The 24,735-nt window shown below is 36.1% G+C and overlaps 1 pseudogene; it reads left to right on the forward strand.

Annotated features, from left to right (window-relative positions):
- The first annotated feature begins 7,226 nt into the window (after positions 1 to 7,226).
- LOC114028369 lies at positions 7,227 to 16,449 on the forward strand (annotated as a pseudogene).
- Positions 16,450 to 24,735: the final 8,286 nt, after the last annotated feature.

Below are 24,735 nucleotides of genomic sequence, written 5' to 3' on the forward strand. Positions count from 1 at the left end.
GATGTTCCTGGAACTGATGGGAGTGAATTTATTGGGTATGGACTAAAAATGAAAAGAAATAGAGGGCAGCATGATCCACAAGAACTCTGTGTTTGAAGTCATATGACCTGTGTTCAAATTCCTCTTCTGTTATGTGCTAAGTGACTTTAGTCATTTAACCTCTCTGAGCCTTAGCTTCTTCTTCTGTAAAATTAGGTGGTCAGTTTTAATGATCTCTAAAGTTCTTTACAGCTCTAAATCTTTGATTGTATGATTTTTTAAACATATGCACAAACTCAATGTCTTTTTATGAGAAATTGAATGACCCCAAATCAGAATTAGGCTGTATGGCTTAACTTTGCTGTTGTGTTTGTCCATTTTCTAAGAGAACCATGATATCAGGGAGATGATGACATGACTGGCCATTGACTTTGATTTGAGTGAGAGAGGGCTGTGCAAAGTCACCAGCCTCACTTTCTTCTCCAGAGCCATCTGAATCCAGTGGCCAGATATCAATCAGGACAACTGGAGATGGTTCAGGATGTAATGGGAGACCCTGGCCCTTTTAAGCTAAAGTCTTTTCAAGTTCTCACTTTGAGTGAGGCAATGCCCACTCTGTGAGTAACTTTAAGAAGGGAGTCAAGGGATGGCCTCTTTAACTAAAAAAAAACCAAACAAACCAGGAAGGGAAGAACCTCAGGGGTTGCTGGCCAAAAGAGAAACAGTTATTCTTTATATTCACTCTGAGCCAGGAGGGTCCAAAAAATAACCATCAAGTGGTGCTTGAGCAGGGACCTATTGTTGTCCAATCTATGAGTTCCAGAGTGAATTAGGTTGAAGGCTTGGTCTTTGAGAGAGAAACCTAGCCAGTAAACTCAGAGTTAAGTAGGTTAGAATCAAAAGAGGATGGGAGATTGGATTCTGGGTAGCTCTGATGGCTTGACAGATAACAAGAAAAAGTGGCAGAAAATACCATAGAAAGGAAGTTGAAGACTAGAAAAGCTAAGTGAGATAAGTAAGGCCACATAGCTGAAAAGTTTAAGAGCCTGGTTTGAACACAGGTCTTTCAATTTATTTTGGTGGCCTAGTGAGTTACCAGAGATCACAGATTAGAATCCAGGTCTCTACTCCCAGTCAGTGCTTACTCTTATACTACCTGATTCTCCAGCACTGCCTCCCAACATTATTATTCTGTACCCTCCCCTTTATTTCTGGATCATATTTTTCCTTTTTAAAATAGAATATTTTGTTTGTATATGACTAACATTTTCATATCAAAATCAATTCTGGTTAACCATGTCACCCATTCAAAAGTCCCCTATAATAATGAAAACAAAAAAAAAATTGTTCAAAACTACCTGTGACCTCATATGATGATATATGTCACATTCCTTACTCATTTTCTCCAATGCCAACTGACCAGAAAGAGAAAGGTGTATTTCCTCATTTCTTCTCTGGGATCTAAGCTAGTCCTTATAATTACTCAATGCTTGACATCATTTCCCATTTTTTTAAATTACATCATTCTTTTCAGTGTGTATATTATTCTACTCGTTCTGTTCATTTCCAGCGTTCTGTTTTACTCCATTTACACCTTTGTTTTGTTCAATTCCTCATGTTCATTCTTAAGGCACAATAATATTCGATCACATTCATATGTAATAATTTGTTCAACCATTCCCCAATCTTTGACATCTATTTTCTTTCCAGTACTTTACTACCACAAAATGAGATGCTTTCAATGTTATGCCATATGCAGGGCGTCATTCTTTATGAGTTACATGGACCAAAGTTTCTTTTTTAAAATAAATTTTTTTGATTTTTAAAAAGAAGGTACCACTCTTTTTCTTAGTTAACTAGGTTTGTAACCTAAGTGTCATCCTTAAATCCTTACTCGGTCTCACTTTTCATATCCACTTGATTGCTAAGTCTTGTTTCTGCTTCTGAAACATTTCATATGCCACTCCCCTTCTCTCTCTTCTGACAAAGTCATCAACCTGGTAGATGCTCTTATTACCCTACTCCTGAACTATTGCAATACCCCTGCTTTACTTATGTCTCCAGACTAGCCCATCTTCCACTTAGATGTCAAATTGATCTTAATGTGCAAGTCTGACCACATCATATACTTCCCACCCCATTCAGTCAACTCCAGTGGATTCCTATTGCCTCCAGGATCAAATCAGAAATGCTCTATTATGCTTATGAAGCATTCTTCTCCCACCCATAACCTAGCCCCTTCCTACTGTTCCAATCTGCTTATACTTCATACCTCACCAGTGACATTGGCCTCCTTGCTGTTCCTTTCAGAAGACATTCCATATGCTGATTTTGAGCATTTTCACTGGTTGCCCTTTATGCCCGGAATTTTCCATTTCCTCATCTCTGCCTTCTAATGTCCTTGGTTTTCTTCAAGTCTCATCTTACGCAAGGAGCTTTTTCTGATTCTCCTTAATGCCTACTCTCTGAGATTTTCCCCAATTTATCCTCTTTAAAAATTGTTTGTACATAGTTGTTTGCATGCTGTCTTCCTCATTAGAATGCAGGACACTTGAAAGCAGGGGCTGTCTTTTATCTTTTGTTGTATCCCTAGTGTTTAGCATAGTGTCTGGTATGTAGTAGGTTGACTGATTGACTGATATGACTTAAATTCTCCATCTATTTCTTTCCCTTTCCCTGTCAGAGAAATATGCCATAAAACACATGCAAAAATAATAAATCTAGAAAGAGAAAAAAATCAGCAAAACTGATCAATACAAAAAACATTCTGAAAATAGTTGTAATGCTCCTGTGATCTCTCACCTCTGCAAAAGAGTGGAATGTCTCCTTATGTCTCTTCTATGGGGCCATGCTTTTTCTTTGTAGTTTTGGAACTTTCACTTTCTATTATTTTTGTCAGTTTTCCATTTAAATTGTTTCATTTATTGTGCATATGGTTCTCTTGATTGGCACTGAGATAGAGTAACAGGCAGAAACTTATGTGAAAATAGAAAATAGAGATTTAAAAAGTAACCCAAAGTTCAGGAATAGTTAAGAAATGAATGTTTGAAAGGAGGACATGGTAAAGAAAAGTCCTGATTCTAGAAAGGTCCATACCATTGCAGTAGAAAGAGGTATAATTCAAACTCAGTTTTCTAAACTCTAGCACTGGAGATCTTTTGCTGAAGCATTCTGCCTTAATTATCAAATTTGCATAGCACACAAAATTAGGAGTGATAGTTAACACGTTGAATTGTATTTATGGGATGCAAAAAGTTCTAAATTGGCTAAATGATGGTCTAATAAAATATAGTTGAATAGAGATACCTATTAAGTCCTATATTTAGAGTCAAAATTTGACCATAAGTTTTCAGAATTGAGGAAGTAGGGAAAAATTGTGGCTACACAACAAATCCTGTGGAAAAATAATCACAAAGTTTTAACTCAAGATGAATTGTGTAACAAGACTACCAAAAAAGTTAGTCCTTTTACTTAGAAGAAACGTGGGATACTGGATGAGGGTGTTGATGATACTTTTACCCAATAAGATTACATTTGAAATATAACATCCAATTTTGAGTGTCATATTCTAGCATGGATTTTGATGAGGTAGAGATCATCCAGTGGAAGGCAACCGAGATGGTAAGAGGACTTAAAGTGATGTGATATGTAGGTCAGTTGAAGGAAGAGATAAATTCTAGGCTGAAGGAGAAAGACTTGATAGAAGTCTTCAAATATTTGTAGAGCTGTCATATATATAGAAACAGTCTCAGATGTTAGAACTAAGAGGAGTGGGTTAAATTTGGTCAAAGTTCTAACAAAGCTGCCCCAAAGTGGAATATGATGCCCTAGAAGATAATAGAGTCTTCATCCATGGAATCACTCAATTGGTGGCTGCATAAAAACTTGAGAGGATGTTGACAAAAAGATTCTTGTGTTGGTGTGGGTTGAACTGGGTGACTTCTGAGGTTCCATCCAAACTTGAGATTCTGTCATATTGCATTTACTGCTAAAGTTCCCAAACCCAGCCTGGTACAGCCACAGCTGGTACAAGGGGATGATTTAAGGTAGAAGATCCTGCATAGGATGAATGGGGGCTAGATCTTCTATTGTAGTCATTGTGCATTTTGCAGAACATGAGAGGTTTATTCAGTCCATTGTCCTGGGCAAGCTAAATACCCTACCAGTGTTCTATTATGATACTGAGTCCCTTAAGATGATTATCTTGGATTGCCAACCCATACAGAGCTTTAGTTGCACCTCATTATATAGACATCAGTTATGGTACAGTCAGGAATTATTTTTAGGAATAAAGACAATTGCTTTTGATAAAACTTTCAGTTTTAGAAGAGTCCTATAACCTGTCTATTTTTCAATTTTAACTAATAATTTTAAAAAGAAGGAAATAAGCATTTAAGTACCTACTGTGTGCCAGGCACTATGAGAATATAAATATTATCTCCTTTGCTCATAAAACCTCTCCTCTCCTTTATTTTGTCAAAGTCTTTTCCCCATATTTTCTTTCCTTAGTTTCTTCTTTCTTTCTTACTTTCCTCAGTACTTCCATTTCCCCTTTCTAATTCTTTTACTTGTATCAATTGATTCATGAAAATATTGCCCATTAATATTTATTAAGCATTTCCTGCAGGCATACAAAGTGATAAAAGCTGAGATGAATGAGAGAATGAAAGAGGCATGACCTTGACCACAAAGATGTTCTAACATTTAGGAAAGCAGAATATGCATGCATGAAACAATAAATATAGTGTAGCACGTTTGATGCACTAAATTGATGGCTCAGACATTAAATGCTTTGGGAATTCAAAGAAGAGAGAATTCATTGAGATCTGGGTTCATCAGAGAGGGCTTCACAGAAGGATTTGGGCTAGTAGTTGAGAGATAGGTAGGACTTAGATTGGAAAAGAACAGGGGAGAGGAGGTTCAGGCAAGGACGATGGTTTGAATAAATGGATTGAAGCAATCAGTGGGAAACAGTGAGTAAAACAGTATGACTGAAGTGTGTGGCTCATGAAGTGGATAATAGGAAAAAAGATCAAAGGGTAAGAGAGCTTATTAATACCTTATAATTCATGATAAACCACTTTCAAACAATTAAAAAATAATGACATTGAATGAAACAAAATATTATTCTCAAAATTCCTTGAATAGAATCTCAGAAAAAATCTTGGAACTTGTCAGAATCATTTAATTTGTTAAAAATTCCTAATGGATCAAGGGACAGTGATGTGTTGGAGTCAGCAGAAACTGATAGGGTTTATTGTTAAATATTCAGTATATTTACACATTAGAAATCAGTCAACAGTAGAAACCAGGGCTTTATTTATTTTTCTGTTAATTGCCTAGTCTTAAGAAAGTGATGGAGAAAATGTTAATAATGAGGATCAAACTTCAAAGGATGTTGTACATGCATTTTGTGAAAGCTTATCAACAAATAAGGACAAGGAGTTTAGGAGTCAATATCCATACAGGATATTTTGAAGTATGGGTGATATCCAAAGATCCCTGTTTTCAACTTGGTACTTGGTATGGTATCTTGGAAGAAAAGTGCAACCAATCTGGACTACAGTTGGGGTTTGCCTGGTATAGGGATAGTTTGGACTATTGGTTTGGAAATATTTCTGAGAGTGTGGTTCTGGAAGGTTGTTATAAAAGGATAGAAGGATATCTAAGTAATATATGTTTCACAGGTGAGTTCCTTGCTAAAACTTCCTATATCTTTAGAGTTGTTTTGATAACTTGCTCAGTTGCTTTTCATATTAATGAAGCTTCATTTCCTGTGTTGCTTCAAAGTTTGCAGGTGTTTATTTCAAAGTGTTTATTTCAGAACTACAGTCAGCTGCATTTTGATTATATTCCTGCCCAATGCATTTGCCTACTTACTTGTGGGTGTAGCATAAACCAGTCATAATCTTTGAAGATGCATGTCTGGCCCTGCTTCCTGTTGCATCCTTGGAATCTGTACCTTTTTTCCCAATGCCTTCATGGTTATGTCAAGACCACATTAATGTCAGCATGAATGATGCTCTCACACAAGGATCCATTCTTAATTCCCCTGATGATGCAGCCCAGCTTTACTCCTTAACTGGAACACCTGCATCTTACAGTTCCCTCATCTAGTTAGTGTTGGGTGTTAGGCTGGAGAATGTGGCTAAGTGGTGAAAAGGGAGAGCTAGGAAGAAAGCTAAGTGGTGCAGTGGATAGAGCTCTATGCATGAAGTCAGGAAGATCTGAGTTCAAATCTGGTCTCTGACCTGTGTGACCCTGGGAAAGTCACTTAACCTCTATTTGCTTACTTTACTCATTTGAAAAATGAGGATAAATGGAGAAGGAAATGGCAAACTACTCCAGTATCATTGCCAAGAGAACCCCATGGACATGTCCATGGAGTCATGAAATGTTGAATGAAATTGAACAACTGAACAACAACAAAAAGGAAAAATGCCACTTTAAGTCAGGTATAAGGCAAGTATTTCAGATTGGAGGTAGGATAGAAATCCATAAGACTTTAGGTTAAGTAACCATAAGATAAAGTCACTTCTGAAGGCAGGGTGGTTGTGGAAGTTCTTTTGGGATGCATTGATGTCTAAATACAGAATATATGTCTTCCAAGCTATAAATAAGAAAAACACATTTAAAAGTGTCCTGAATCATCAAGAAGACCTTTTTTGAATATTAGGATTTAAGAACAAGACAATTTTATCACAATTCTGAAGTGTGTGGCTCATGAAGTGGATAATAGGAAAAAAGATCAAAGGGTAAGAGAGCTTATTAATACCTTATAATTCATGATAAACCACTTTCAAACAACTAAAAAATAATGACATTGAATGAAACAAAATATTATTCTCAAAATTCCTTGAATAGAATCTCAGAAAAAATCTTGGAACTTGTCAGAATCATTTAATTTCTAAAAATTCCTAATGGATCAAGGGACAGTGATGTGTTGGAGTCAGCAGAAACTGATAGGGTTTATTGTTAAATATTCAGTATATTTACACATTAGAAATCAGTCAACAGTAGAAACCAGGGCTTTATTTATTTTTCTGTTAATTGCCTAGTCTTAAGAAAGTGATGGAGAAAATGTTAATAATGAGGATCAAACTTCAAAGGATGTTGTACATGCATTTTGTGAAAGCTTATCAACAAATAAGGACAAGGATCAGTGGGTCCCAGAGATTTGGAAGGAGGTGTGAGGGATCAGTGCATATCTCAATTCTTTCTCTTCAGGTAACCTCATCTTCAAGCCAATGAATGAAGTGAACAATTCCACAGTATATGAATTTGTGTTCCTGGGGATCTCCAGTTCATGGGCCATGCAGCTTTTCCTCCTGGTATTCTCCTTCATGTTCTATGTGGCCATTGTGCTGGGAAACGTCCTCATTGTGCTCACAGTAATCTTTGAGCCTCGCTTATATTCTCCCATGTGTCTTCTATTGTCTAACCTCTCTGTCATGGACCTGTGCATTTCTTCTGTTTCTGTTCCTAAGATGATTTATGACCTTTTTCATGAGCACAAAGCCATATCCTTTCTGGGTTGCATTATCAAGATATTCTTCATTCATATCTTTGGAGGAACTGAGAGGGTGTTGCTCGTTTCCATGGCTTTTGACAGATACGTTGCCATATGTAAGCCTCTTCACTATTTGACCATTATGAATCCAAGAATGTGTATTTTCCTCCTGGTGGATTCTTGGTTCATTGGCCTCATACATGCACTGACCCAGTTGGCTTTTGTGGTCAATTTGCCTTTCTGGGCTGTATCTACCATACCACCCAGCTGCCTTCAAAACTAAAGTATTGTTGATCTCCTTTGGTTAGATAATTCTATTTTGGTTATGATTTTAAAATGTGCTTTTTACAATTTCTTAATTGATATTCAAATCTGAAAGAGGAAATATACCTTTAAAAAGGAAAGTAAACCATGTTGTTTTCCATATAAATTTATATGCAAGTTCTTAGATTGACTATCTTGATTAATTCACAGGACCCACCCAAGCAATTATCTTGTCCTTAGGAGTAGGATTATCTTGTCAATCATAAAGGATTCAGTGATACCTCCTATTCTTATTCAAACATTTTGCAAGAATAACTCTCTCTGTAAACCTTATGAGAACTCATTAAATTAAATCTATACATAATCTTACATGAGGGGAAGGATGGTAGGGTGGGTCATGTCAGTCATGAAGACCTTAATTCAAGTGCTTCCTTAGACCCATATTGTCTGTGTGACTCAAAACAGGTTACTTATCTTTGAAACTTTCTAAGACTATTAATTGGAGTGATTGCTTGTGCCGATCCAAACCGCACACACTCTTTCAACCAAATCAGCCAACCAGAGTCATACTCATGTATCATCGGAGGCCACCTGGGTAAACCAGAAACGAGCCGATCGGGGGATGCAAAAACCTGAACTTTATTCAATAATCATCACAGCAAGGCCAGGCAGGAAGGCACACACGGGAGCAGGAGCAAAAGCCGACTCCTCCCCCCCCCCCCGCAGCTCTTTTTAGTACCTTCTTCGTCCCTCCTCCTCAGCCCACCCATAGTGACTCGTCGAGGATCAAATATCAAAAAGGGATGTCCAGTGCTAGTGTCCAGACAAAGGGAGCATACGTGGCACAGGAAGTGGGTCCCAGAGATTTGGAAGGAGGCGTGAGGGATCAGTGCATAGACAAAGGAGAGTATACGTGATGCAGGAAGTCGGGTCCAGATACCGGGGGGAGGTGTCTGGGGTCGGTGCTACACCTAGGGAGCATATGTGACTCAGGAAGTCAGGTTTGGTCACAGGAAGGAGGCCTCTGGGGTCAGCGTAGTACCTAAAGAAGGAGGCTAGACAGAGAGAGCTCATTCTCTGCCGTCCCCCTCCAAGCAGCACAGTCCTTGTCTCAGGAGCATGCGCTCCGGCCACTTCCCTGTACCCCGCTTCCTCCCCAGCCTGTCACAGCTCCATCCAGCACCACTCCTGTCTCGGGAGCGAGAGCTCCAGTTACCTCTCCAAGCCCAGATCTCCTCCCAGTACTCTACAACTCTGCCCAGCACCACCTCTGCCTCGGGAGCAAGAGCTCCAGTTACTTTCTGGTACCCAGTTTCCGTCCCATGTTGGCACAACCCCCACCTGGTAGTAGCTGGCATCAAACAGTCCCTCACAGTTTATTTGTCAATATCTCTTTTCAAAAACTATGCCAAGATTTGAACACAACATATTAGATGCTATCAGAACTTGAAAAATTAGAACTATTACCCTGTTCTATATGTTATCATTCTATTAATGTGCCCTAGTTTTGCTTTAGCTTTTTGATAGATATGCTAGATATTTGACTTACTTTGAAGTCAATTCAAATCCATAAGTTCTTTTTAAAGTCAACTTCTGTAATATATTTCCCCATTTTTCTTTTGCAATTTCTTTTTTAAACTTAAGTACAAGATCTTATGTTTTTCCTTACAATATTTCACCTTGTTGTTTTTGTCCATTATTCTATACTTTCTAGACTTGGTTTCTGGGGGTTTCCAACAATCATAGTGAGAAATAAACATGGCTGTCTCAGTGATGTGTTGCCACTTCCCCAGTGCAACCTTACCCAAATGGGGGAGGACTATGTGAGTTATTGTTTTGAATGAAAGACAGTTGTGTGACATAAAGGTCTTCAATAGAACACACACAACACAGGAGAAACTCTTTATTGCTTTCTGTACTCAACTCCATATATACCTACCAAGTTGAGCATTGTTAAAATTTTCTGGTAAGCTCAGGAATAGGACAAGTGATTGAAAAAATAGCTTAGTAACTCCTTACTGTCTTGATTATTGTTCAGTTCAGTCTAAATTGTTGAACCATTTTTGCAAATGTAGACATAACAATAGACACAAATGACATAGAGAAGAATATTTATGACAGAATCATATGGAGAAGCTAGGATGAAAATAGAAACAGAGAGATCTAAGACAGCAATCTACATGAATTTTAAATCTGAGAAGTGGTAGGGAAGAAAATGCTCTGATAAATTCCTGATTCAAGATAGGTCCTTGCCATTACATTAGAAATGAGAAATACAGGAAATGGGGTGTAGAAATCTATCCTACCCTATAGGAAAATAGAAGGGGAAGGGGATAAAAGAAGGGGGGTAGAGATAGAAGAGAGGGCAGATTAGGGGATGGGGTAAACAGAATGCATGCTATCTTGGGGTGGGGGGAGGGATGAGATGGGGAGAAAATTTGGAACTCAAAATCTTGTGGAAGTGATTATTGAAAACTAAAAAAATAAATAAATTACAAAAAGAAAAAACAGAAAAAGAGGAACAGAAGATTGTATATAAAATGAAAAAACTCTATTATAAGAAGCTAGTGTTTTTAAAGTATATATTAACTTTAGCAGTTTTCCCATCTACTCTGTGTCCCTTGAAACTTCCTTCTGGTTTCTTTATTGTATCATGAAAATGTTTCATTAATTAAAAAAAAGAAAAAAAAAGAAGAAAAAGAAAGAGGTGGGATTCCAGTCTAGATCTTCTAATTCCCAATCTTGAAATCTTTCTTTAAAACATGCCAGCATAATTAATCAATTTTCAGGCCATGTGATCCATGAAAGGATAGCTAATATATAGGATGGCAGAGATAGGAGACAGTAAAATCTCAATAGACTTATGGTGGGTCAGTTCTAGTGTTGGAATTTAAATCCAGAAGATGAATTCAAATTTTGTCTCCAACACTTTACTAGTTGTGTGACCCTGGGCCAGTCACTTCACCTCTATCTGCCCTAGTTTCCTGATTTGTAAAATGGGGATAATAATAGTGCCTACTTCCCAGGGTTATTTTGAAGATAGAATGAGATATTATTTGGAAAGTGCTTTGAGAACTTTAAAGTGTCATGTAAATGTTGGTTATAATCACGATCATCATCATCATCATCATCATCATTTTCATTAATTTAGGATACTAAGATCATTTAGAACTGAAATGAACCTTAGGGGAAATCTCCAATTCTCTCATTTTATAGGGGAGAGAATGGATGCACATGTACATTAAGTGAATTTGCTGTGGTCTGACAAGTAGTGTGCATCAGAAACAAGATTTGAATTGAGGCACTTTGACTCTAGAGTCAGTCCTCTTTCCACTTCACCAAGAAACATCAAGGGATTTTTCATTTCCTGAATACATACACATGAAGGCCAGATGGATACTTGACTTATAGAAAATTTCATAAGGGAGAGTTATCTTCACCTGTGAGTCATCCAAGCATTGAATGAGTTGACTGCTAAGATCACTTAAAAACCTCAGATGCTGCAATTCTGTAGTACCCTCATTTATTGTTGATATTCCTGTCTCCTTACCAGAACAAAGTGTATTTTAGGGAATAATCAATCAGGCATTTATTAGGTGCCTACTATATGTTAAATCCTGGTCATAAAAATACAAAGAACAAAACATTTCCTACTCTCAAGGAGCTAAGAATATAAAGGGGAGGACAAAAAATATAAGGAGAGAATATATATAGAAATAAATACAAGGTGGTGAACTGCTAGGGAGTAAGGAAGGGAAGGCATTAGTAGTTGGAGAGATTAGGAAAGGTTTCATACATAATACCTCTTGCAGAGTGGATGAGAACATAACTGGTATTGGATACATCATATGAAGTTCAGTACTGGGCAGATGATAGGTTCTTATTACAGTTGGCTGTTTTGTGAGAAACAGATGCTACGTAGATGTTTTGTGGAGGTGGGGAACCTGCAGCTTTAATGCCACATGTGGCCCTGCAGGTCCTCAAGTGCAACCCTTTGACTGAATCCAAGCTTCAGAGAACAAATCTCTTTAATAAAAGGATTTATTCTATAAAGTTTAGAATCAGACAGGCCACACCTGAGGACCTGGAAGGCCACAGGTTCCCGACCCCTGCATCCCAAGTTCTTTCAGTTGACTCCTCTGAATTGCCCACCCATATGGAGCTTTATTTGAATCTTATTCTATGAACATCAATTGCAGAACAGGGTCAGGTTTGAGGAATGAAGGAAATACTCATGAAGGAAACTTTCAGTCCATCATTATCATGTAATCTGTATATATTTTCAGCAAAATAATCTTTACTGGTCCTCTTTTCCCAGTTTTTCTAACTTCTCTCTCCATTTCTTTTATTCTCCTCTCTTCTCCTTTCTTTACCTTTCTTTTCTTTTACTTGTTTACTCCCATTTTAACCTTCACTTCCTTCTTTTCCTTTCATCAATTAATTTACAAATTACTCCAACCAAAAACATTCATTGAAAACCTACTAGGGGAAGATTGCTGAAGCAGGGACTTAGGGGTACAAGAAAATGAATACAGCATTCACTTGAACACTTGGAAGTTAAGTTTTGGGAGGAGACAGGAATGGTAAAGATGAAAAGTGAAATATTGTGGGATAGTGTAAATAAGTCCCAAAATCAGGGTACAGACAATGAATGCTTCAGGAGGGCAGAGGAGAGAGCTATAGCTAAGAGCTGAAGGCGGTCAATGGAGCCTTATGGACAAGCCTCAGTTGATCCTTTTTGGAAGATCAGAACTCAGAGAGAAAGAGTAATGGTGAGCAGATGTTTTGGGAAAGGAAATTCTTTGAGTAAATAGGTCAGAATGAGGAATATTTAGAGAATCATCAGTTTCAGTTTTGCTAGAGTGGAAGGTTCAGATGGGTTAATAGAAGGAAGCAAGGCTGAAGAGTATAAATACTTACTATAACTTTTTATTCCATCAAACTCCACTCTCAAATTCCATAGCTGTTCAGTTATATTAATTGGAGCTTCAGCAATGCTTAGATCATTTTCTAGGCCTGTGTTCTCAAACTTATTCAATTTGACACATTGACAGGTATGTTGAGGTTCTTCAAATTTTGTAACACATTACAAATTCCTAAATAGTTAGGTGGTTAGAGAAGAATAGGAGAGTCCATGAAAAAATGACACCAAAGCATTTTAAAATAATGGTGTTAAAACAAAACAAAACAAAAAACAAAAAAAAAAGAAATAATAGTGGTGACTAAGAACTACCATAGGTACTGACCCAGAAAATGGTTATCTCAGGATGTGCAGGGAGTATGTGTTGCAAAGATGGTCCTTTGCTGGGAATTTAACATTTTAAATATATGTATATGTATTTTTTTGTAGATGCATTATATATATATATGTATATGTATTATATATATGTCTATGTATATATAGACAGCAATGAAACAGTTGCTGCCCTTAAGAAGCTTATACTCTTTGGGAGGAAGGCAAAATATGGCTTGTGCCAAAGTAAGTAAATACAAATATATACAAAGCAACATAAAAAGGGAGAGGCTGCTAAATATTACTGGGAGTCAATTAAGGATTCATTTATTAAATTTTAGGAAGTTGTTCTAGAAATATACTATGTAGTAAATGAAAGATTATATGATGGTGAGGTGAGGAAGAAGTTCATTGTAGACAGGGGGTATCACTTGTGCAAAGATATGAGTGTAGGAGATAAAATGCCATGTGTCTGTAATAACAGATGGGGAAAACTGACTGAAATTGTTCGCAAAGGAAAATAATATGATATATCAGGAAAATGTGGATGGGAGCTGGAATGTAGAGGCTTTAAAAGCCAGATTGAGCAGTTTATGTTTTGTCTGGAGTCCATAGAGTACCATTCATTCATTTATCTATTTGTGTGTTTATCTAGCTATTAACTTATTTATTTATCTATTTACTTATTTAGTTATCTATTTATTCATCCATTCATTTATCTATCTACATTTATTATTAGTAGGAGTATTATTAGTATTTTACTAAGGGATGACATGGTGATATATGAATTTAAAAAAATATTAATTTGATAGTGGTGAGAACCTTGGATTTAAGGGGAGAGAGTTTGGAGGAAGAAAGTTCAACTAGGAAATTATTGAGGTAGAATAGGAAAGAGTTGATGAAGGCTTGAACTAGAATAGAGATTGTATTGAATGTAGAAATGGTGATAGATACAAGAGATTTTATAAAGACAGTATTATGAAGACAAAACTTGGTAATTTATTTTATGTGAAGGTTGAGGAAGAGGGAAATATCAACGACAAACTCCAAGTTTGCAAACCTAGGTGATTAGAAGAATGGGGATGTAATTTATAGAAGTGGAAAAGTTTGTAGGAAGTCTTTCAGTCAATTAGTATTTATTAAGTACCTACTTTCTGCCAGGTACTGTGCTAAATCATAAGGACACAATAAAAGGCAAAAATAAAACAGCAAACAAACACAAAAGCCAGCTCCCCAATCCCTTTCCCAGCAAGAAATCCCAAACAAACCCTTCTTTCAAGGACCTGAGAGTATAGGCTTGCAGGGATGGGGTGGAATGTGAGATCCTTTTCAGTCATATGGAGTTTGAGATGCAGGTCCTGGTAGAGCTACCAAACAGACATTTGATAACACAGGACTGGATTTCAGGAGAGAAGTTTTATTTTTAAGATGGTTTTAAATAATTGCGGGTGTCTTGGAATTCATGAACAAATTTTGTCATATATGGTTCTATTTTGAAAACTGTTTTCTTATGTACTTCTATATAATGAAAAATCTCAATTTTTAGATAATTCATCTCCTAAGAAGGAAGATTGTTACAGTTCAAATAATTGTGGTGTCAGCTATACCATAATATATACACATATTTGATTTTGAAATAAATATTTTAAATCAATGAATCACAATGAAAGATTATACACATCCCAAATTTCAAAATATGAAAATCATAATGTCATAAAATTACTACACAAACACCTAACAAAAGTTCAATAACCCTCAGCAAAATCATTTATTATCTAATTTTCTTCCATACTGTGTTTCATCTTTTTTCCACTTAATTTTAAGTTTTTCATTACTTACATATTATTATTACTGAAAATGCATGCCTCATACTATTTCTTTCTGCACTGCTAAAAATATTACATAATCATAATAATTAATTTAATAATTTTTATTACTATATCATGACCATGCTACTAACAACATGACAACTACTTCCATATATAGCTTGTAGCTCTCCAGTCTCCTGTTGATAAAGTCCAGATGCAATCCTCAGCTGGAACCTCTGTCCCATACGATCTCCTCAACAACAGTGGTGATGAAAATAATGTGAAAGCCTCACGGAAAGTAAAAGAAGGAACTAGTTGGGAATGCAATATTGAAAGTGTTCCTGGGCTCAAGAACCCGTGTAAGTGCTGGAACATTTGTGATTCATGTAGGACCAGGATGATAGGATTGAACTAATTATAAAATAATAAAGTGACTATGAGATTATTTTTAGTAGGTCTAAAAAGTTGGATGGTTTTGAAAATCTGAGGTGGAAACCCTTTGACTCATACTTCCAATATTCACTGAAATAGTGCATGTCAACAGACAAAAACTGATAAACAGAAAAACAAACAGTACTGTGAAAGCTGTTGAATAAAGGATTTAAAAAAGAACCTGTGCTTTCATGTTCTGTTTTGCATAATACAATTTAAGAACAGGAAAATTTTATTGTAGTAGTTCTGATTCTCTTTTAAACTTATTCTCCTCAGATAATACTATATTTAATCCAATGAATGAAGTAAATCATTCTATGGTGTCTGAATTTGTGTTCTTTAGAATCTCTAGTTCGTAGGCCATGCAACTTGTTCTCCATCTTCTGTGCAGGCATTGCTATGGGAAACCTCCTCACTGTGCTCATAGTGACATCTGTCCCTCATCTTCACTCTTCCATGTATTTTCTGTTGGTCAATCTCTCCTTTATTGACCTGTGTTTTTCCATTGTTGCAGGTCCCAAGATGATTTCTGACTTCTTCCGTGAATGTAAAACCATATCATTCCAAGATTATATCATTCAGATATTCTTCATTCATGTCATGGGAGAAACTGAGATGTTTTTGCTCACTTTCATGGCATTTGACAGATATGTTGCCATATGTAAGCCTCTACATTATGAACCCAAGAACGTGCACTTTCTCTCCAGGTATCTTCTTGACTCACTGTCCTTATACACTCCATAATTAATTGACTTTTGTGATGAATTTGCCTTTCGCTGGCCCTAATGAAATTGGAAATTTTTATTATAACCTTCTTAGGTTCATTAAATTGATCTGCATAGAGAATTATAGACTGGAGTTCATGGTCACCACTGATGGTGACTTGATCTCCTTGGGTACCTTATTCTTCTTATTCATTTCCTATCTCTATATCCCAATCACTGTTCAGAAACACTCTTTCAGCAACACTCTTTCAGCAGTTTGTCCAAGACTTTCTCTACTCACTCAGCTCGCATCATTGTGGTGATCCTGTTCTTTGGTCCATGCATCTTTGCTTGTATATGGCCATTTCACATGATGCCAAATAGATGCTTACTGCTATTCGTGATTTTGGCATCACCCCTGTCTTAAAATCTTCCATCTACATATTCAAAAACAAGGAGCTGAAGGTGGCAATGAGGAGACTGAGCAGCCATCTATTAAGTTTGGGAGAAATTCCCTAAATCACTGATGAGAAGTGGAACAGGCTTCATGCTCAAACTGACTACCATTTAACATGGGTATATAAACATTAGCCATCAAGCCAGAAGTTTGGTTAATACCATGTTTTCTTCTAGTGGCCATCAGATTTATCTGAAGACCATTTTACTGGCTTTATGGGGACTTTGGCTGCTACTACATCTGCTCAAACAAGAAACAACAGTAGAATCATTGTCGATATGTTCCCTAAGTTATAAAAATTTTGTAAAATGATCATTTTGAGATACCTTAATATAGATTCAAATCTGCAGTACAAAATAAGTTAAAAAAAGAGAAAGACATGTTTTGTTGGACAATCTCTATGTATTCACATGTTACCCAGGGGCATTCATCTTACCCTTGGAAGGAGAATTACTTTTCTGACCATAAAGGATAGGGTAGTGTTTTCTATTTTACTTCAAAAGACTAGAGAAGAGAATTTTCACCTTATTAATACTCACAACATTGTTACATAGTAATAAAGAGGCTGTGAGGGTGCAGCTAGGTGGCACAGCAGATAAAGCACAGGCCCTAGAGTCAGTAAGACCTGAGGTCAAATCCAGCCTCAGACACTTATAGCTGTATGGCCCTAGACAAGTCACTTAACCCTAATTGCCTCCAAAAAAAGACACTGTGAGACAATATGTGTTGACTACAGAACTGGTCTCAAAGCCAGTAAGTTTTGGATTCAAGTCCTGTTTCTGGCACTTTCTGGCTGTGTGATCCTGGGCAAGTCACTTAACATCTCTATGCTCTAGGTGACTTTTTTATGATTATAACTAGCAGAAAACATGCTAATCTACATTGGTGGAGACAGTTTCTTCACATAGACTTCCCTATACCAATAACATAACAGATCTACTCCATGTCTCCATATCTCTCCCTCTCCTGACCTACGTGAGAGATGTTTAGGATGAATTATTAGCTAAGGATCATCAAGGTCTCTTCTAATTCAAAATTCTATGGCTCTCAGAATACCCTAGTTTGTTCCTTCAACACTGTAACTAATTAATGTCTTATTTCTTTAGAGGAAACACCTTTTGGTATCAGATTTCATGGCCAAAGTGTATTTATGTTGAGGATGAGGAATTTACTTTGTAGTGAGATTCAACCTATACTTAGAATCTGTAAAGTGTTTCTTTTAAAAAAATTGAATTGTTTTATAAGTATGAATTGCAATAAAGACTTCATTCTTTAGAATTACAGAATTTCTATGAAGCACATCATGTTATTTGTTTTGATGTGTTCTTTAAATCAAAGTCAGGAGGCAGCAATGATCAAGGAATCTTGATTTAAGATAAGGTACTATTACGTTCTATCAGAAATGTGCTGGAGCCAGCTCATACTGACTCTCAAGAGATAATTGAGGGGCAGCTGGGTGGTGCAGTGGATAGAGCACTGGCCCTGAAGTCAGGAGGACCTGAGTTCAAATCTGGCCTCAGACCAAGTACTTGACACTTACTAGCTGTGTGACCCTGTGCAAGTCACTTAATCCCAATTGCCTAAAAAGAAACAAAAAAAAAAAAAATGAGATAACTGTTAAATTTTCAATGTGAGCATTTAATGATCAGAAACTGGCAAATGCTTCAAGTTATGGCTTAATTTATTGCTTTATTAATTTCCTAGGCTTAATGAAATCATTGGGGGGGGCAGTTCGGTGGCACAGTGGATAAAGCATTGACCCTGGGGTCAGGAGGACCTGAATTCAAGTCGGTCCTTAGACACTTACTAGTTGTGTGATCCTGGGCAAGTCACTTACCCCTGCTTGCCTCCAAAAAACACAAAACAAAACAAAACATGGAAACAATGATATTAATGTAGGTTAAACTTAAAAGCACATTGTATGTACAGATATTTTCACTATTCTATGTTATTCCCCTAGAATAGAGTTCTTGGGTTGAGCATATCTAGATAGGATGCTTTAATAGGGTTTATGAGACGAATGAATTCATAGCACTTCTGGAGATGCAGAGATGCGAGGCAATCATAAGGAGGATTGAGGGCATTAAAAAAACTGCTTCACAATTTGTCATAAGTCAAGAATAAATCCTATAGAATTTAAACTTATGTTTGTTTCCAGGTGTTTTTTGCTCTACTTGCTACCAAAGGAAGAGTGGAAAGAAATTTCTCCACAAACCAAACATTACTTCAATAAGAAATAAACCTCCCAAAGCTGGGATTAAGTTGGATAAATCTTACTTTCTAGAATTAAGAGGATGATTGATAACAAGTGTGCAAAACACATATGAAATATTGATCTTAGCATTCTAAGTAGCTGTGCTATCAGGACAGATGAGCAAGAGAAAAAAACTGAAGAGACTACATACAAAGAAACTGAGGATCTGAGAGAACATGAGGTGTTGAAGGACTTAGTCAGTAAGTGACAGAGTCAGGTAGGTCCTCTGATTTGTTTTTCTACTTCCACTGGGCTCCATAGTGAGTTAGTACAACAACCAGCACCTAAGTCCTAATTCGCAGCCAAATACTCTATCACTCTGCTTGATTCTCTACTTCCTCCTCAAGCTCCATACCTTACTTATGTTCTACATTTGAATCTATGTACCAAACTTTTAGGATTATTATTTTTTTTCTGGCAGCTCTGGGGAAAAAAGCAAAGTGTTTCAAAGGCAGAATTCTCAAGGTGGCTATGCTTAGGACTCTCACAATAAGCCTACACCAATTGGTGACTGATCCTTGATGTTCCTGGTGGAGTAATATTTATTCTGTCTAGGTCTTTCTAGGCACACATCCTACAGACACACCAGAATTTTCTGAAGATGTTGCTGTCCTCCAGACAAGTAGATGGGTCAGACCAAATAAAAGTTAATGACATGGAAAGAATCTACTACCTAGTTTCCAAACCATGAGGATTCCATACCAGGAATACCACAATTTGATTATGATAAGAAACCTACTGCTATGTTTGGGCAAGCCAAGTGTCCTGCAGAACTTTTGTTACCCAGTCTACTGTAATATGCAACTATCAGGATCACTTGTGTAGGGACTGATCTTAACCAAAATAAAACTCCTGTGTAATGTGACAGAACTCTTGGACAGCTACAAACTGAGCTACTCCGATAACAGATTTAAAATTGTTCTGATTTGGAACCTGGAGAAAAAGTACAGAACAACATATCCAGGGATACTCCAGGATTTGTGTCTGATTTGATGCAAGGGGCCTTCTGCCTGATTCTTGAAATTAAGAAAATGATTTTTTAGCATATCATTAAGTACTATAATGTGGACCACAAATTTTTTTAATCCTTCTAAAGAAAACCCCCCTATTCCTTACATTATGCCAATGTCATCTGGTGATTGTTCTGTTCAATACAAAATCCTACAGATCATCTGTATTCAGTTCAGAAGGAATACACTGAAGAGACAGGTTTTGAGGTTATTTCCTTTTAGGGGATGGAGGCTTTGAAAAGAGAGGGATCTAGTTTAGTACTGAGATTATCCAGAAAGCATGTAAGTGTCAATGTTAGTCTTGTGAGTTATAAAAACCAGATGAACAATGGCTTTAGGAAGGGAGAACGAGTTTGGGATCTTGGTAGCCATGGGGATGGTGAGAGAGATAGAATGAGCATAAACACTTTTTTTATACTGAATCTTAAAGGTGATTGATGATGAACAAAATAGTTTCCTGTCACTCTGTGTCATGATGAAATTTTGTTTCTTCTCTCTTATGTGTTTCTTAGCATCACTGGGAACACTGAAGACATAACTTGAGGCAAAGGGTTTGCATCCATTTTGTTGAAGACTGTCCTAAGGCACACATTTATAAGAAGTGTCCTAGAGATCAGCCATTCTTGCCATTGGAGGGTTTAACCAAAATAGTGGTAGGTATAACTGTCCCATGGAATTTATAACTGTCATCCCAGAATCCTGTATCTGGAAGACCCATTCTATGAAAGTTATATACTTATTGATCACCTAATTCATAGATTGTAAATTTTTAGGAAGCATGCTCAGGTCAAATATCTTTACTAGGAAATCTAAGGTATTGTCACAATTTTTTTCTTTGCATTTATTATTGCTTGAAATAAGTAGCTGGTAATTTAATTATTGTACAATTTAAAAAATCATAATGTTATTTATTAAGTAGGTTTTGGTTCCTCACAGAGTAACAGTGATTTAGCATACACACAGAGACACATAGTGGTACATACACATATAAAAACCTACTGAATTATCTCTTCAGCTCAGAAATAGGAAAGTTCATGGAATGAACAGCTTAGTAATGATGTAACATGTTCTTTTTCAATTCCTTTTAAATAGTTAAATCATTTTTGTAGGTATAGACAGATACAGACACAAATGATTTACAAGAGAGGAGTGACTGTCAGCAAGGTAGAACCAGAGGCAAAAAACTGAAGTGAAAAGTATGAACAATGAGAGCTAAGACATGGATCAATGGAATCAGCAATAGTTCAAAAGCATAAATTTAAAAAGTGCATGTGGTAATGAAGAGAATAGAAACAGGACCTATAATTTCATTGGTTTAGAGACCTTCTGGATTAGGAAGGCCCCTGTAGCAATGCAGGTCAGTGTCTCCTCTACAAATTACAGTTTTAAAGAGTGGCCTAGGGACTTAAGTGACTTGTCCATGGCTGTAGAGCCAGTATGTGTCAAAAGCGGGAACAGAATCTTGCCTTGGTTTGTAGGTCAGGTCTTTATCCACTACCATCCACTACTTTATGCAATGAAATGGGAAATTACTCATTGTAGCTAGGTCTTTGTAAGTGTTTTATGAAGAGATTAAATTCAAACCCAGGTCTCCTAATTCTAAATCTAGAGATCTTTTGCTGATATCATATTTGATGGTCGTCAAATTTGCAGGTGGCAAAAGACAGAGGAAATGAGGTAGGATCTTGCAAGAGTTCATTGGGCTAGAATAAATCTAATTCTATTCAATTTAATTAGAATAAATATAAATTCCCACACAGTGTTAGAAAATAATAACTTTTTTTCTCTTTATCATCTAATTTGTAAATTACTATATTCTCAAACATTTATAGTGAGGAAGGACAGAAACAAGTGCCTACTATGTGCCAGGCACTTAAAAATATCTCAATTCATCATCATAAACTTCAGAGATAGGTGTTATTATTATCTCTATTTTATAGTTAAGGAAACTGAGGCAGATTGAGCAGCTAAATGTCTGAGGCCAGATTTGAACTCAGGTCTTGCTGACTTTGGGCCCAATGCTCTATCCACTGTACCACCCAGCTGTACCAATTATATACATATCACTGGGAAGCGGGCTGAGGAGTTGGAAAAAGATAGGAAGATATTCTTTTGAACACAAAGAGGTTTCATTTTGTGGGAAGATGTGATATTCCCCATCAAAAGTTAAGAGAAGCATACTGTCCATGACAAGTTCATGATATAGTACATACAGAAAAGCTTTGATAACTCAGAGAACAAAGCAATCATCGAGGGTTGTGGTCATCAGGCAAGGTTTATTATTTTCTACTTTTGATGTCTTTGGGGTATATGTGTAGGGTACTGTAATGCTGGATCAAATGGTGTGCATGGTTCAGCAACATTTTGAGCATAGTTTCCTCTTGTTTTCCAGAATGGTTGGCCAAATTCACAACTCTACCAACTCTGTACCAGTGTCCCTGTCTTTTTGATGTCTCTTCAAACAATAGTCATTTTCCATTTGTTATCTTTTCCATTCTCATATGTGTTAGGTGAAATCTGAAAGCTGCTTAATTACATTTATCTTATTGTTGACTTGGGACATTTTTATATGGCCATTGATGGATTGATTTTCTTCATTTGATAACTACTTATTTATATCCTTTCACCATTTACCTATTATGGAACGGATCTTGTATATTAGAATCAGTTTCTTATAAATCTTAGATGCTAGACCATCAGAGGAAACTCTTTTTTCCCCTTGGTTAACTGTTTCCATTATAATTTTACCTTCATCAATTTTGTTTGGGAATGTTTTTTTTTTATTTTATGAATCACAATTACTCATTTTATCTCCTGTGATTGTCACTGTTCTCCCCCTGCTCCTCTTAGGAACTCTTTGCCTCCCAAGATTTATGAATGGTATTCCTTTTCTTGTTCTCTTAATTTAATTATGACATAAACTTTTATATCTAGCTCATGTATTCATTTGTAACTTATTGTCATATATGATGTGAGGCATTAGTCTAAATCCAATTTCTGCCAGACTGTTTTCCATTATACCCGGTAGATTTTGTTGATGAGTGAATGCTTATTGTTGTACTTGGAATCTTTGTGTTTAGCTAATGGTATGTTACCATGTTCATTTGCTTATGTATTTAAACTGTACCTAATGTCTTCTACTGATTTATTAACCTATTTTCAATCAGTACCAAATGTTTTGATCACTACCCTTTTATAGTATACTTTGACATATGATACTATTAAGCCCCTTCCTTCCCACTTAAAAAAAATCTTTTGAGATTCATTTACACTTTATTATTCTAGATGATTTATTTTCTAGCAGTATAAAGCAATCTTTTGACAGTTTGGTACAGCATTTCATAAGTACATTAATTTAGAGAGTACTGTCATATTTATTATATTCACTCTGCCCAAAGATGAGCAATTACTATCTCTCAAATTAGAGTTTGTAGTTGTATTCATATGGAGGGTGTCCTAGAATTATTAGTGCAGTTTTAAGGCATTAAAGCTTAAAATTGCACTGATATTTTTGGGACATCTTTTAGTTCATCTCTACTCCTTTGTCTCTCTCCCTCTGTTTTTGTTGGGAACATACAGAAAAGCTGATGTAGATTTATTTTATACCTTCCTATTTTGCAAAAGTTATCAACAGTTTCAATTAATTTTTGTTAACTTTCTAGGCTTCTCTAAATAGACCATCATGCCATCCTAAAATATGATATTTTTTTCTTATTTACCTATGCTTATTATTTCTACTTCTTTTTCCTGTATTATTGCTTTAGATAATATTTCTATCATATCAAATAATGGTCATAATAAAAGGAATCCTTGCTTTACTTTGGGGGCAGCTGGGTGGCATGGTAGATATAGCACTGGGCCTGGAGTCAGGAAGGCCAGAGTTCAAATCTAGCCTCAGAAACTTATTAGCTTTGTGTCACTGGGCAAGGCATTTAGCTTCTCTTTGTCTCAATTTTCCCATCTGTAAAATGGGGATAATAATAGCACCCACCTCCCGGTGTTGTTGTGAGAATCAAATACATGAGTTAATAATTGTAAAGCACTTAGCATAATGCCTGCCAGAAAGTGCTATATGAGTATTTGTCATTCTTATTATTACTCCTGATCTTATTGTAAATGTTTCCAGTTTATCCCTATCACATTTAATGCAAGTCCCTGGTTTTAGATAGATATTGTTTACCATGTTAAGGAAAGGCCCATTTAATTCTATACTTTTTAATGTTTCAAACATGAAAGTGTAGACATTTTTCAATATCTTTTTCCGCATCTATTTATATAATCAAGTGAGTTTTATTGTCTTTGTGCTTAAATGGTCAATTATGCTTACAGTTTCCCTAACAGTTTAGCCAATTTTGTATTCTTAGTATAAATCCAACTTGGTCATGGTATGTAATCTTTGAGATATATTGCTGTATCTGCTTCACTAATATTTTATATAATATATATATTTTGATTTTAACCCAGGGGTATCGGTCCATGTTTTTCGTTCTATGTATCTCACTTGTTTAGATACTAAGACTATTGTTTTGATCATAGGAGGAATTTGATATGATGCTTCCTTTTCCTATTTTTGTAAATAGTTTAGGTAATATTGGAATCAATTGTTCTTTGAATGTTTGATAGAATTCACTTGTAAATCTATCACTGCTTTTTCCCCCTTTGGGAGCTCAGTTTTAGCTTGTTCAATTTCTTTTCCTAAGATTGGGTTTTTAAATTCTCCATTTCTTGTTCTGATATAATTTGACTCCCTGAGGACAAGGACTGTTTTTGTTTTCCTTTGTATCATCAATAAAAGGGAACACAGTACACATGTAATAAAAGCTTGTTGACTGGCTGAATATTCATCTAGGTATTTCCTCATCTGTTTTTGTAAATTTTATTCATTTTTTAATGATATCAATTGTGTTAGCATATAATTGGGCAAAATAATTACTTATAATTTCTTTTACTTCTTAATTTGTTGTTAATTTTAATTTTTCCTTTTTAAATAGATAATTTAGTTTTTCTTTCTGTTTTTGCAACAAAAGTGGTCAAAAGTTTATTTTATTAGTTTAATAAAAGAACTTAGTTTTATCAATTTGTTT

Source organism: Vombatus ursinus, unplaced genomic scaffold, assembly GCF_900497805.2.
Source record: "Vombatus ursinus unplaced genomic scaffold, bare-nosed wombat genome assembly UNPS02014880.1, whole genome shotgun sequence".
Taxonomy (NCBI): domain Eukaryota; kingdom Metazoa; phylum Chordata; class Mammalia; order Diprotodontia; family Vombatidae; genus Vombatus; species Vombatus ursinus.